We start from the raw sequence: 14,134 nt of genomic DNA on the forward strand, positions 1-14,134 counted from the left end.
CAAGCATTTTTCACATGGGCCAATCCTGATTGGCTCACTAAAAGCTAAATATAGTAAAGGACCCTCGTGGGGTGTGACTCATACAACTAGACAAACTATTATGACTCAGACGATAAGAATGGGTACAAACAGAGGACCTACATGGTCATGACTCATATAAAATACAAGGTGTCATACACTTATTACACACTGATGGCAGACATGAGGGCAGACAGTACTAAAAGTAGATTCTCATTATTAGCCCCTTTTGATAATGGGCTCGTTACTAGGAGGGAGATTTGGATCTGATGCATCTGAATCGGAACAGTTGTCTATCATTAATTCAGCATAGTAATCATCTTCGTTGTTTTCTCCTAGATCATTAGCTGTCTGGAACTGTTCATCGGGCACGTAATACTCAGTTTTGCTCATGAAAGTATTGATACCCTGATGGCTTGACTGGGTAGGAATGAACCGACTTTGTGATGAGTTGGCTTCTCCTTGGCTCTTTTGTTGGATTTTTGCTTCCTTGAGATGGTTGATCAACTGTGTCCTGTAACTCTGATCTGGTGGATATGTCTCAAAAGTTCCCCAGAAATAAGCTTCATTTTTACACCACAGTTGTCCTGTTGGTTTCTGGAAATAAGGGCGACTGATGATGGCTATGGAAGTCAAAGACTCACATTGTTTTTTGCTTTTCCCCATTTGATTCTTTTGAAAATCAAGAACCTTTTTTAACTCAATTCTCCACCATGGGAGAGGTAAAAACCATTCTAATAAAGTCCAGAATAAAAATTCTGCCTTGTCTAGATTTATCATAATATTGTAAGCTAATTGCGTCCCCAGGGCAATTGCAATTGGATGTTAGACAGTTTTACACCATAAGGCCCAGAGAGTTGGTTCACATAGATCCCAACCAGTTTCACAGAATAATTCAAAAATTCCAGGATGGTCTTCTGTTAGATCAAACATGGATGGAGGGACGATTTTAAACTTTAAAGTCTCATGAAGATAATAAAAATAATGAGCTTTAGCGAATTGGATAATTTCTTCAGGACTATTAGGTTTAAAACCAGGAGGATATAGCTTTCTTGTTTTTGCAGTATTAGGTAATGGTTTCACCATGAAAATTAATGGAAAGCTATAGGTGGATGATATGATTATGACTGGGTTTTGAGGTCTCGACAGGAAATCAGGAATGAGGTTGTGTTTTCCTTTGATATGTTTAACAGTGAAGTCATACCTGGAAAACCAATCTTTCAGTCTTAGGATCTGACGTTCAGGTGGCAATTTGTTTTTGAAATCCAGAATTTTGGGGAAAGAGGAATTATCCATTTGAACTTCAAAATGATATCCTCGCAGGTGAAAATCAAACTTCTTGATTCCATTCTTTACAGCCAGTGCTTCCTTGTAGGTGGTGTGATAATGCTTTTCTGCTTTTTTGAATTGTCCACTAGCATGTCCACAATAGAATTTTTTTTCCGTTTACTTCTTCAATGAAAATAGCACCCCAGTAATGATCACTTGCATCTGTCTGGAGGATTCTTTTTCCATCTCCTGGGATCTTTAATGCAGGAGGATTTTGTGCAATCTTTTTTATTTCTTGGACAACCTGGGTTTTTTCTGGTCCCCATGGAGGGGGATCTTTCTTCAACATATTTTAGAGAGGGCTTGTGTATCTAGCAACCTTCGGAATGAAATCTCTGATGTAGTTTATGATTCCAAGGAATTGTTGAATCTGTTTGACAGATAGATTTTCTTCAGGAAAGTTGAGCAACTCTTCAGCAATATGACGTTGAGGTTGGTAAGTTCCTTGAGAGAACTTCATCCCCAGGAAGTCAATTTCCTGTTGGGCTAACTGTATCTTCTTTTCTGAAAACATGATACCATACAAGTTTTCTCTTTTCAGGAATTGGCTTAAAAGCTTTTTGTGACTCTCCATGTCTTTGGAGAATAAGAGAATATCATCTATGTAGATGATAGTATTATCTAAGAGCGGTTCAAGTATCTTTGTTATTGCTTTCTGGAATAGTGATGGTGCTACCTTCAAGCCAAAAGGTAGGACAGTCCATTGATACTGTGCATTGGGTATGCAGAAAGCTGTCTTGTGCCTTTCACTGGGATCAATTCCTAACTGCCAGAATCCGGATTTGAGGTCAAATTTAGAGAAGATTTTTGATTCTTTTAGCAAGATAGGCAGGGTGGATGTCTTGGGTAGTGGAAACTTGTCATCTTTCAAGAAATGGTTGAGAGGCTTGTAGTCAACGACTAATCTTTTCTTTCCTCTGAGTCTTTCTGATCTTTTTTCTACATAGAAAGCTGGGCACGCCCAATTTGATGTCGTATGTTCAATGAGACCTTGTCTGAGCAGTTCTTGACATTCTTGTTTGGCAAGCTTAAGATCAGATGGAGACATGCCTGGATGGGATGCTTTTGTGGGATTTATGTCCTCATTTAGCTTGAATGGCAATTGTATAAAGAAATCAGGATTCTTCCAAAGTGGTTTTGGATGAGTGAAATCTTTATGATTATCAGAACATAAAGACCTCAATTGTATCTTGATTTCTTCCAATTCTGGTGGAGCTTCAGAAAGGGAATATAGCTTACTGGTTGGCACGAAAGGCTTAAATTCTCCTTTGAATCTGAGTCCACTTGGATGAATGAGTAACTTGTGTGCTTGAGTGAAGACATCCATTCCAATTAAGATATCTTTGTTAGGCAACTGAGTTCCAACGACTTTAGACCAAATTATGCAGTCTTTGAAGAGACGAATGCCTATTGGTGCTCGTGAAATGACTTCTGTTCTGAAGGTCTTTCCATCAGCTGCTATGAAGAAGGTATCTTCCTTCCTCCAGAAATGAGGTGGCAAGATTTCTGGATTCATCATAGTCTTCGAGGCACCTGTGTCAAAGAAACCTATGACTTTGATAGGCTTCTCATACTTAGATGGTAGGATTTCAATTTCCACATTGGGGTGTGAAGGAACAACGGTTGTCATACTATCGGATTGTTCGACAGCGAAGATAGGAACTGGTTCTTCCTCTTGACTATAGTCATCTGTATCACTGTTAGAGTCATCTGAGAAAGAATCTTGTAGGGCAAATGCAGTATCTTCATCTGTAGAACTCTGTTCTGAGTAAAGAGACTCTACATCATCTTGGTCATTTAGATGTAACGACGTAATCATCTTTGTGGCCTTTTGAGCTTTGTTTGGGCAGTTCTTAGCAAAATGTCCTTTTTTGCCATAGATTTAGCATCTTTGAGCTAGAGTTTTCCCACGAGTCTCTTTCTTTTTAAAACACCTATAAAGTTTTTTATACTTCTTCTTCTTGTAGTGAGATTTAAACTTCTTTCCCTTGAATGTTTTCTTTGGACAATGGCACCTGTCCTTGTCTTTGCATTTAATCTCTAAAAAAGGTTTTCTACAAGCTTTGGCATACTTCCCTTTATCTTTCAGCATGTTTGAGAAGTATTCATGTTGTCGACAAAGCTTGTCTACGGCTTCTTGGGTCATCTGGTGAATTCGACCCATCGTTAATCCTGTAAAGTCTTTGTTCATGGCAGCAGCCATTCTGGCTAATTCTGGCTGAATTTCTACAGGAAGTGAACTGACATAAGTGCTCTTCAGACTTGGATCATTAAGACCATTAAGAAGATAGAATCTTTTAAGCATTCTGAGATAATGCTTATCAAGATCTTTCATTTTAAGTGAACAACACTTCATCTCAAAGAATTCTTGTCTGATCTTTCTGTCTGTAAGGGCTCCATCTCCTATGAATTCTTCATGGAGTGCACCTAGGACTGCAGATATATTTCCTAGTTCATGAAATGTATTCTGGCCAACTGGTCCCAAGTTGGCGTACCATTCCTTTAGGATTCCAGTCATCCTACATCCGAATTCTTCAATGATCTTGTATGACTCAGTATCTCCTTTCATGAATCGGGTATCTAGCCAAGCTCCAAATTCAATCAGTCGAGATCTCCATTGGCTTGGATCAACATCATCAAGAGTGAACCAAGGGCCCCTAGTTGGTTTGGCAGTTCCACTCCTATTTCTAATGCTCTGTCTGGGACTCTCGTTAGGGGATTCATAAATAGGATCTTGTTCGGTAGATGATGCCATTAAAATAGAGAGATCTGCTAACTGTGCTTCTGATGAAGCTGTAGTAATGGAATTTTCAACAGATATATCTGTGAGAAGATCATCTTCAGATCTGGTGTCTTCAGATGATTCTGAGGTGGCGTACTGTTTATCCCTTTTGTCAGTACCAAAGTATTGGCTAATAGGCATCTGAGAGTAAGGATCTTGAGAATCCTGGAAGTAATGGCCTTTTCCAGAATCATGCCTTTTTGGGGATGAAGCAGGGGTAGAAGATTTAGAGTCATCTTTTATTGATTTGGAGATTTTTCGCGATCTGGATTCCGTCTTTCGCCATTGCCAATTTGCAGAGGCGGTGGGTAAGTTGTAATGTGGTCTTTCAGGTTTAGACCAAGAGACGGATGATGGTTTGAACAGAGAATGAGACACGGGTGCAGGAGGGTGTAAGAATGCGTATGGATCGTTAGGAACTGGCTGAGGCTGCAAAGCCTTCTTCTTTTGCTCTATTTGTTCTTCCAGTTGGAAGAGTTGAGCTTTTAGACTCCTGATTTCTCGATCCTTTTCGTTTATTGCTGCACCAAAAGGAGTGTTCCTTATTTCATTCTCTAGTCTGGAAATGTCAGCAGTCAATTGCTGGTAATATTTCTTCATCTTTGATGAGAGATAGTCCAGCTTGTCTTCTGATTTTTTCATACTGCTTGACATTTTTGTAACCTTGTCATCAATCTTCTTCAGCAGGGAGTTCTGTGCTTGAGCATTTTCTGTTTTCCAATTGTGAACTTCTTCTGCCTGACTGAGTACCTTCGGTTTTTCGTCAGTACCAATCTCGGAAGGAATGATGGTGGGTTTGGTGGAGTACCGTGTGTTGGGATTTATTTTCCTCTCCAAAGGAGGAAATTCTACATCTTTGTTTGCTTCAGAAAACATGAAGCATGGTGCTGGTTTAGGTGTTGGAGGAGAAAACCTTTTCACCTCATCTGAACACCTTGGTGAGATCATGCTGAAAGAAGATCTACTTTGTTGATTGGGCTGTCTGTTGAAAAAAGGCTTGTTTTGTGAATTTGACCTCCTGTTAGGTTGAGGTGGTGACTTACAGGGTGTATTCCACTCCTCATCGTCACTGTAGTCACTGTCTGATTCACTATCTTCTTCTTCACTAGTGTCTCCTGAGTGCATCCAGCAATCGCACTCAGGATCGCACATTTCAAGGGAGATGCAGATCCGGAGGTAGCTGACCACTGGATCTGTGAGCTAGAGAAGATCTTCACTGTGCTAGGATGTTCTCAGGAGAGGAGGTTGGCATATGTTGTTTACATGCTGGTAGGAGAGGCTGAGCATTGGTGGAGGGGTACTCACAACATGCTTACTGCTAGAGGAGTAGTTGTTGACTGAGAGTGCTTCAGGGCAATGTTCTTGGAGAAGTACTTCCCGGAGAGCGTGAGACACGCCAAGGAAGCTAAATTCATGTGGTTGCACCAAGGAGGGATGACAGTTTCTGAGTATGCAATGAGATTCGAGTACTTGGCTCGTTTCTATTCGCAAGCTATATCTGAGGCCTAGAAATGCAGGAAGTTTGCGGAGGGTCTGAAATATGAACTGAAGAGGGTGGTGGTGCCTATGGCCATCACCGAGTTTCCGGCCTTAGTGGAGAAGGCGAAGGTAGTGGAGAGGTTGGAAGGTGGCAACCGTATGGTGAAGGCTGCTGAGGCACCAGCTAGGTCCAAGAAAGGAGAAAATCAGAGGAAGCCATATGATAGGCCCCAACAACAGCAAGGGGGTCTTGTCATTAGGCAGTCTGCTGATGCTGCCAGAGGAGGGAGACAGGGTGGAGGTGTTGCCCTTAGATGCTACAGGTGTGCTGGGCCCCATTTGATTAGAGATTGTCCACACACAGAGAGCTGGTATTTCAGGTGTCAGTAGATGGGCCATGAGTCGTTCAACTACCCCACCAGAAACAGACCAGAGAGGAGTTCTTAGAGGAGTGATGTGCAGAGAGGTGATGCCTAGAGGGGTGATAGACCCACTACAGCTGGTAGGGTATTCGCCTTGACGAGAGCTGAGGCTTCGACTTCTTCTAATCTTGTGAAGGGGAAGGGCAAAGCTGCTGGTAAGGATGTGATGTTCTTGTTTGACTCTAGGGCTTCTCATTCGTTTATTTCCTATGCTTGTGTTGCTATGTTGGGTGTGCCTGTGTGTGATTTGGGGTTGAGACTGCTAGTGTCGACTCCCGCTTCTGCTTTGGCAGTTATTTCTGAGCTGTGTGTTGGCTGCCCTATTGTTGTGAATGGGAAGAGGTATAAGGTAAACTTGATTTGTTTGCCTTTGGTTGATATTGACATAATCTTAGGGATGGATTGGTTGTCTGCCAATCGTATTCTTATAGATTGTGCCAATAGGAGGTTGATATTTCCTCAGATGGAGGAGGAGCTGTTGATTTCAGCTGGCCAAGCTGAATCATTGCTGAGGGATGGAGCAGAGTGTTGTCTTCTGCTTGCTGCTATGAGTGTGGAGACCGAGAGGGTCATTGCGGAGATAGACGTGGTGAGAGATTTTGCTGAGGTGTTCCCTGATGAGGTGCCTAGGTTGCCTTCTGTTAGGGAGATGGAGTTTAGCATTGACTTGGTTCCAGGTGCGGGGCCAGTGTCGGTGGCTCCTAATAGGATGGCTCCTGCTGAGCTGGTTGAGCTGAAAGGTCAGTTGGAGGACCTGTTGGAGAAGCAGTTGGTGCGGCCGAGTATTTTGCTGTGGTGTGCTCCTGTGTTGTTGGTGAAGAAGAAGGATGGAGGTAGTCGACTGTGTGTTGATTACCGGCAGTTGAATAAGTTGACCATTAAGAAAAAATATCCACTTCCCCGGATAGATGACTTAATGGATCAACTGAGGGGAGCATCCATTTTCTCGAAGATTGACTTGAGGTCAGGTTATCACCAAATTAGGGTGAAGGAGGGTGACATACCGAAGACTGCTTTCAGGACTAGGTATGGTCACTATGAATATGTTGTGATTCCGTTGTGACCAACGCCCCTGCAGTGTTCATGGATTACATGAACAGGATCTTCCGGCCTTTCTTGGATAAATTTGTGGTGGTGTTCATTGACGACATCCTTATCTATTCAAGGACCCCGGAGGAGCATGGTGAGCACTTGAGGATGGTGCTGGAGATTTTGAAAGCGAAGCAGCTGTACGCTAAGCTTTCAAAATGTGAGTTCTGGTTGGATGAAGTGAAGTTCTTGGGCCATGTGATCTCAGCTAAGGGGATTGCTATTGATCCGGCTAAAGTGGAGTCGGTGTTGCAATGGGAGTGTCCAAGAACTGTCATTGATATTCAGAGTTTTGTGGGTTTGGCAGGTTACTATAGGAGGTTCATTGAGGGATTCTCCAAGATAGTAGCGCCTCTAACCCAACTGATGAGGAAGGAGCAGCCGTTCATTTAGATAGATGCTTGTGAGCGGAGCTTTGATGAGCTGAAGAAGAGGTTGACTACTTCTCCTGTGCTGGTGTTGTCGGACTCTGGTGAACCATTTGATGTGTACTGCGATGCTTCCCATCAGGGTCTGGGGTGTGTGCTGATGCAGAACAGGAAAGTGGTGGCATATGCTTCAAGGCAACTGAAGAACCATGAGAGAAATTATCCCACTCACGACTTGGAGTTAGCAGTTGTGGTGTTCGCCTTGAAGATATGGAGACATTATTTGTATGGTGCTCAGTTCAGCGTCTTCAGTGATCACAAGAGTCTGAAGTACCTATTTGATAAGAAGGAGTTGAACATGAGGCAGAGGCGGTGGATGGAGTTTCTGAAGGATTATGATTTCCAGTTCATGTATCATCCTGGCAAGGCCAATGTTGTGGCGGATGTGCTGAGTAGGAAATCCATCCACATGTCTAGTATGATGGTGAAGGAGCTGGAGCTGGTTGAGGAGTTCAGAGATCTGAATCTCTGTGTGGAGTTAGCTCAAGATCACATTAGTTGTGGATGATTACCATAACTAGTGAGTTCTTGAGGCAGGTTGGACTTAAGTAGTTGCAAGACGTTGATCTGGTGAAGCTTCTTGGTTTGCTGGGTACCGAGAAGGCTGTTGGTTTTGAGCTGGGCGAAGATGGAATCTTGAGGTTCAAGGGCAGAATTTGCCTACCTTAGGATGCTGAGCTGAAGAGAGTTGTTATGGATGAAGGCCACAAAAGCAGACTTAGCATACATCCTGGTATGACTAAGATGTACCAAGACCTCAAGAAGACTTTCTGGTGGTCTGGTATGAAGAGGGAGATAGCTGAATATGTGGTGGCCTATCTGACCTGTCAGAAGGCAAAGGTTGAGCATCAGAAGCCGAGTGGGTTGATGCAGCAGATGAAGATTCCATAATGGAAGTGGGATAGTATCACTATGGACTTCATCGTCGGGTTGCCTAGGTTGGCTAGGAATAGTGATGCTATATGGGTAATTGTTGATCGGTTGACCAAGTGTGCACATTTCTTGCCTATCAACATCAAGTGGTCCTTGGAGAAGCTGACGCATTTATATGTGAGAGAAATAGCACGGTTGCACGGGGTGCCTTCCAGTATTATTTTAGACAAAGATCTGAGGTTCACTTCTAGATTTTGGCAGAGTCTACATCAAGCCTTAGGCATGAAGCTGAAGCTGAGTTCTGCTTATCATCCGCAGATGGATGGTCAGTCAGAGAGGACAATCCAGTCCTTGGAGGATTTTCTGAGGGCTTGTGTGTTAGACCTCTTGGGAAGCTGGGAGGAGGTTCTACCGCTGGTTGAGTTCACTTACAATAATAGCTTTCATGCTAGTATTGGGATGGCGTCGTTTGAAGCCTCGTATGGCAGAAGATGTAGGACTCCTCTGTGCTGGTATCAAGATGGTGAATCAGTGGTTGTGGGACCAGAGCTGATCCTACATACTACTGAGAAGGTGAATCTGATTCAGGAAAGGATGAAGACTGCTCAGAGTAGGCAAAAGTCATATGCTGACAAAAGGCGTAAGCCTTTGGAGTTTGCTGAAGGGGAGCATGTGTTTCTGAAGGTGACTCCGACTTCTGGTGTGGGTAGAGCATTGAAGGCAAGGAAGTTGACACCGAGGTTTATTGGTCCCTATCAGATCATACAGCGTGTGGGTCCGGTTGCTTATCGGTTGGCTTTGCCACCGTCTCTTTCAAACCTACACAATGTATTTCATGTATCCCAACTAAGGAAGTATATTCATGACCCTAGTCATGTGGTGGAGCTGGATGATGTGCGGATGAAGGAGAACCTAACGTTTGAGAAGTTGCCAGTAGCTGTGGTTGATCATAAGCTGAAGGAGCTGAGGGGCAAGTCCATTGCTCTGGTGAAGGTGTTGTGAGATGCAACTACTGGTGAGGCTACTTGGGAGGTGGAGCAGCAGTCCAGGGAGCGATATCCGTTTCTTTTCCCAAGTAAGTCTATTTTCGGGGACGAAAACTCTTGTTGTTGGGGAGGTTGTGAGACCCTTTTTTCCTTTTCTCTCCCCGACTCGCTATTCTCACTCACTCTCAATTCTCCTCACTCACACTCTTTTCTTCCATTTTGCTGGCTATGCTCTCATTTTCCTTGTGGTAATTTTGGATTGAAGGTGCTGAGTAGGTGATTGTTTCTTCCAGAGCCGTGTCGTGCGGAGCTTCTCATTCTTTCTCTATTCTTCTCCGTTTCTCTTCCCGGAAGCTCGGATTTTCGCACCGAGGTAAGGGAAGCTAGGTCTTGCTGATCTTGGATATAAATGAGTTCTAGAAACTCATTTGTTGGTTGATGTTTGATGGTTCTTGGTTGAGATTGCTGAAAATGGAGTTTTGGGGTTTTCGGGGTTTTGGAGGAAAATTTGGGTTTTTCTTGTTTGATGATTGCATGTGTGAAAAGATTATATTTTTGAACTCTTGGATGAAAATGTGAGCTTTTGGCTGGTTTGCATGTGCTGGAAATGTGAAGTTTTGCAGGTTTTGGGCAAGATTTTTGAACTTGGGGAGTTGCTACTAGGTACCCCCGCCAGGCACCGTTCTTCGTGCCGGGCGCGTGACCACCAGGGGGCTCCATTTAGGCAAGCCCGCCGGGCGCAAAGGTGTGTGCGCCGGGCAAGCTTGAGAATGTGAGCCTCTGGATGGCCCACGCCGGGCGTGACTTGGACCGCTGGGCGCAATATCAGTTGTGACATGTTTTGGGTTTTCTGGTGCTGCGTTGGGCGCGATTTGTCTCGCTGGGCGCGGCGACTCCTTGGGAGTCTCTACCATGGGGGCGCCGGGCACAATACGAATTGCGCTGGGCGCGAGACCTTGGGAGGTCTCTGCCTTTCCCGCGCTGGACGCGGGTTAGGGCACTCGAGGCGCGTGAGACTCCTTAGAGTCTCTGCCTGGTATTGCGCTGGGCGCAATTGGTATTGCGCCAGGCGCGTGTGAGCCTTGGGATCTCTTGCTGGGTCACACCGGGCATGGGCACTCTTGCGCCGGGCGCACTAGCCCCTAGTGCTCTCTGGTTGTGCCACGCTGGGCGCGACCAGGAGTGCACCGGGGGCGACCAGGAGTGCACCGGGCGCGGAGGTGATGTTTAACTATATGTTGATAAAATGTTGTTTTATGCTGAGTATGAGCTGTAATTGATGAATATGGTGTGATGATTAGTTAATAATGCTGAATTATGATGTTGAACTGTATTTGATGTATATTGTTGTAAGTTGTTTAGATGTGCTGTAAGACGATAATGTTGTGCTGTAAGCTGTTTAGTCGTGCCATAAGTTGATATTGCTATAAGTTGTGCTGTGATGTATGCTGATATAAACTGTTGTAGGGCGTAAGGCTGAGCTGTTGTAGGCCGTAAGGCTGAGCTGTTGTAGGTCGTAAGGCTGAGCTGTTGTAGGCCGTAAGGCTGAGCTGTTGTAGGCTGAAAGGCTGAGCTGTTGTAGGCCGATAGGCTGAGCTGTTGTAGGAGATCTCTGAACTGATATGCGTGACGACGCATTGTGTGCTTATTGCTGTTTATGTTGTATAGCTGATGAGATGTATGCTGATGTTGTGTTGATAGCTGTAGCTGTTCATATTTCTTATATATGTTTTATATGCTGATTCTTTTCACTAGCTTACCCTTTGTTGTTTCCATGTGTTTGGACTGCGATGATCATACTTTGTATGGGAGCAGAGCAGGGTTAGGATGGTGATTGTGGCAGGTCTGCAGCTGGTAGATAGAGCTGACTCTTTTGATGTTTTGATGTTTTAGCCACTAGTTTGGCTACTTTGGGCTGTATTTTGTATTCTGTTTTGTTCAAGCCCCAAATTTGGACCTTGTGTATATATTTTAGATGTTTACATATATATACTTGTTCCTTCTGAGTGGTAGCTGGTTTTGTTGAGCAGTGTGTAGTGACCGGCCGGGTCGTCACAATATATATATATATATATATATTAAATATTAAAAATGTATTATAAAAATATATTTTTTAATAATTTTAATAAATTTAATGATTTGTAAATATAATAATTTTAATAAGTTATAATTTTAATTAGTTATAATTTGAAAAAGTTAAAATTTTAATAAGTTATAATTTTAATATTTAAATTATAACTTATTGAAAATAAATAAATATTTATTATTGTTGTTTAATAATTTGAATAAAAACAATTTAAAATTATTTAAAATACAATTTTTTTCATAAATATAATTAAAATTTAACTACTAATATGCAAGAAAGGAGTCTAGCAATAAAACTTAGTAGGAATTTATCATGTATCTAACTTTTTTTTAAAGGATATCAATATATACGATTTGTTAAAGTATTTAGTAATTAATACATTTTTTTACAATTTAACTTAGGTTTTGATACTCTTACATGAATATTTAATTACTATTTATCAATAGTCAGTGTAACGTAGTGAGTAGATTTTAGAGTTTAGTTGACTCTAGGGAGAAGAGTATATAAAGGTTTCTCTGTGAAGGGAGCATCATAAGTTCATTCTCAAAGAAACTTAGAGAGAAGTTTTAGAGAGAAGGACTCTGGACGGTGAGCTCCTTTCTCTCCCAAATTTCTCTGTATGGTTCTTCTTCTCTTCTAGATCACTAACTCCTTCTATTTTCTCTTGAATTACAGACTAGAATGCTTGCTTTTGGAGGATTGAAGTTCTTGGGTTAAGCTTTGGAGGATTTTCTTTGCTTCTTCTCAGTTCTTGGCTTTCTGAGCCAATCTTCAAGTGCGGAAAGCTAGAAAGTTTGTTGTTTAGTTGCATGTGAGTTTAGAAACTCAATTGATGCATTAAAGTCGAGAATCCATGGCTGGATTGGAGAATTTGCTCATTTTTTGGGGTTTTGGGAAAAATAGGGGTTTTGAGAAAAATAGGGGTTTTTGGTGATTTTGATGCATCAGATGGGTGCATGTTGATTCTGAGTTTGTTTTTGTGTTGTATGGAGCCTATGCATTATGTTTCCTTGGTTGCATGTGGCTGGATTTGCTGATTTTCAGGTGTTGGAGGAAATTTTCAAAGTTTTGGAGGCTACTGTTTAGATTTGCACCAGGCGCAGTTTTTGGCGTCGGGCGTGCCTTCATCAGAGGCAACCATTTCAAACTCACGCCGGACGCGAGGCTAGTCACGCCGGGCATGAATTGAAATGGAGGTCTCTGGATGGGTTTGCGTCAGGCGTGAGAGGAAACACGCCGGGCGCGATATCAAATAGTGGCTGAGTGTGGAGTTTTACTGATGTGGCGCCGAGCGCAAGGTTGACGCTCTGGGCGTGGAGACCTCTATAGGTCTTCGTTTGGATGGCGTTGAGCGCACGGAGGCTACGTCGAAGCAGAAACTCTTATGAGTCTCTGTCTTAGGGACGTCGGGCGTGGGAACTCCCCACCGAGCGTGGATGAGTTTTAGAACTCTCTGGTTGGGTTTAGGCCAGGCGCAGGTTGAGTGCATCGGGCGTGGGAGAGTCTTGGAACTCTCTGTTTGAGTTTGCGCCGAGCGCAAGATGAATGCGTCGGGTGTGAGTCTGCTTAATGATTTTGATTGAATATGATGCTCTTGCATGTTTGAAGTTGAAAGTTGGATCATGTATGTATGATATATGATGTATGGTGGTGTATGATTCATATGTATGCTTGGCAATGGTATGTATGAATGTTTAAATATGATATGACATGTGTATATGTTCATATGAGAATGATATTGATCATGATGGTAGACTGGCCATGTATGATGAATGATGCATTATTGCATGTAATGCCTTATAGCATGTGTCTAGCCTAAGACTTGAGGAGAGGGAAACATTTTCGAACTGGAAGAGCTCACATGGTCTCTTAAGAGTGGTTCTTGGATAGGCCACTGATATGAATGAGAGTGGTGCTTAGATAGGCCACTGGTTTTGGGTGAGAGTGGTGCTCAAGTAGGCCACTGGTTTGGGTGAGTCTCCTCTAAAGTCCTTAGCTAGTGTTGGAGCGGAGTACGAGGTCGAGGGTTATTCCCTTAACCAAGTACTGGGGAAGGTGCGTGGTTCCTTGCGGATAGTTGGTGGGCGAACTCCACAAGTGACTTGGTAATGCATGACAAGGTCGTGGTAAGCTTGTACCCAGTTGTGTTATACCTGATAGTGGAACCGGACTTCCAATTATGTAAGTGACATCATTCGAGTAAACCCGAGTGAGGATTTATATCCTGTTTAGTTGTGACCGAGCGGGCGCATTAGGTGTAAAAATGGTTGGGGTGGTTTCGGTAGGATTGGGATGTCACTTATACTGCTCTACTGTTAGGGAGATCTCCTAGGTGTATGCGTGACGATGCATTAGATGATTGATATGTATTGATATCTGTCATGAGTTGCATGTTATTGCATGATTGTTATGATGATGAAGTGTATGGTGTTTGACTTCATGTTTGATGAATGGATGATTGATTGAGATGGAAGTTTGTTAAGTCTCATTTATACATGTGTTTAGATAGGAATTATTGAACAATTCAACTCACCCCATGCACTCTTGCAATATAATTGTTCTCTTTTTGATTCAATTTTTGTGCAGATATAGCTAACCCAAAATTTATTTAACAATACCTTGATACACCTCATTTTTGTGCA

Source organism: Cajanus cajan, chromosome 9 (assembly GCF_000230855.2).
Source record: "Cajanus cajan strain Asha chromosome 9, NIPB_CcT2T_4, whole genome shotgun sequence".
In the NCBI taxonomy this organism is placed as follows: domain Eukaryota; kingdom Viridiplantae; phylum Streptophyta; class Magnoliopsida; order Fabales; family Fabaceae; genus Cajanus; species Cajanus cajan.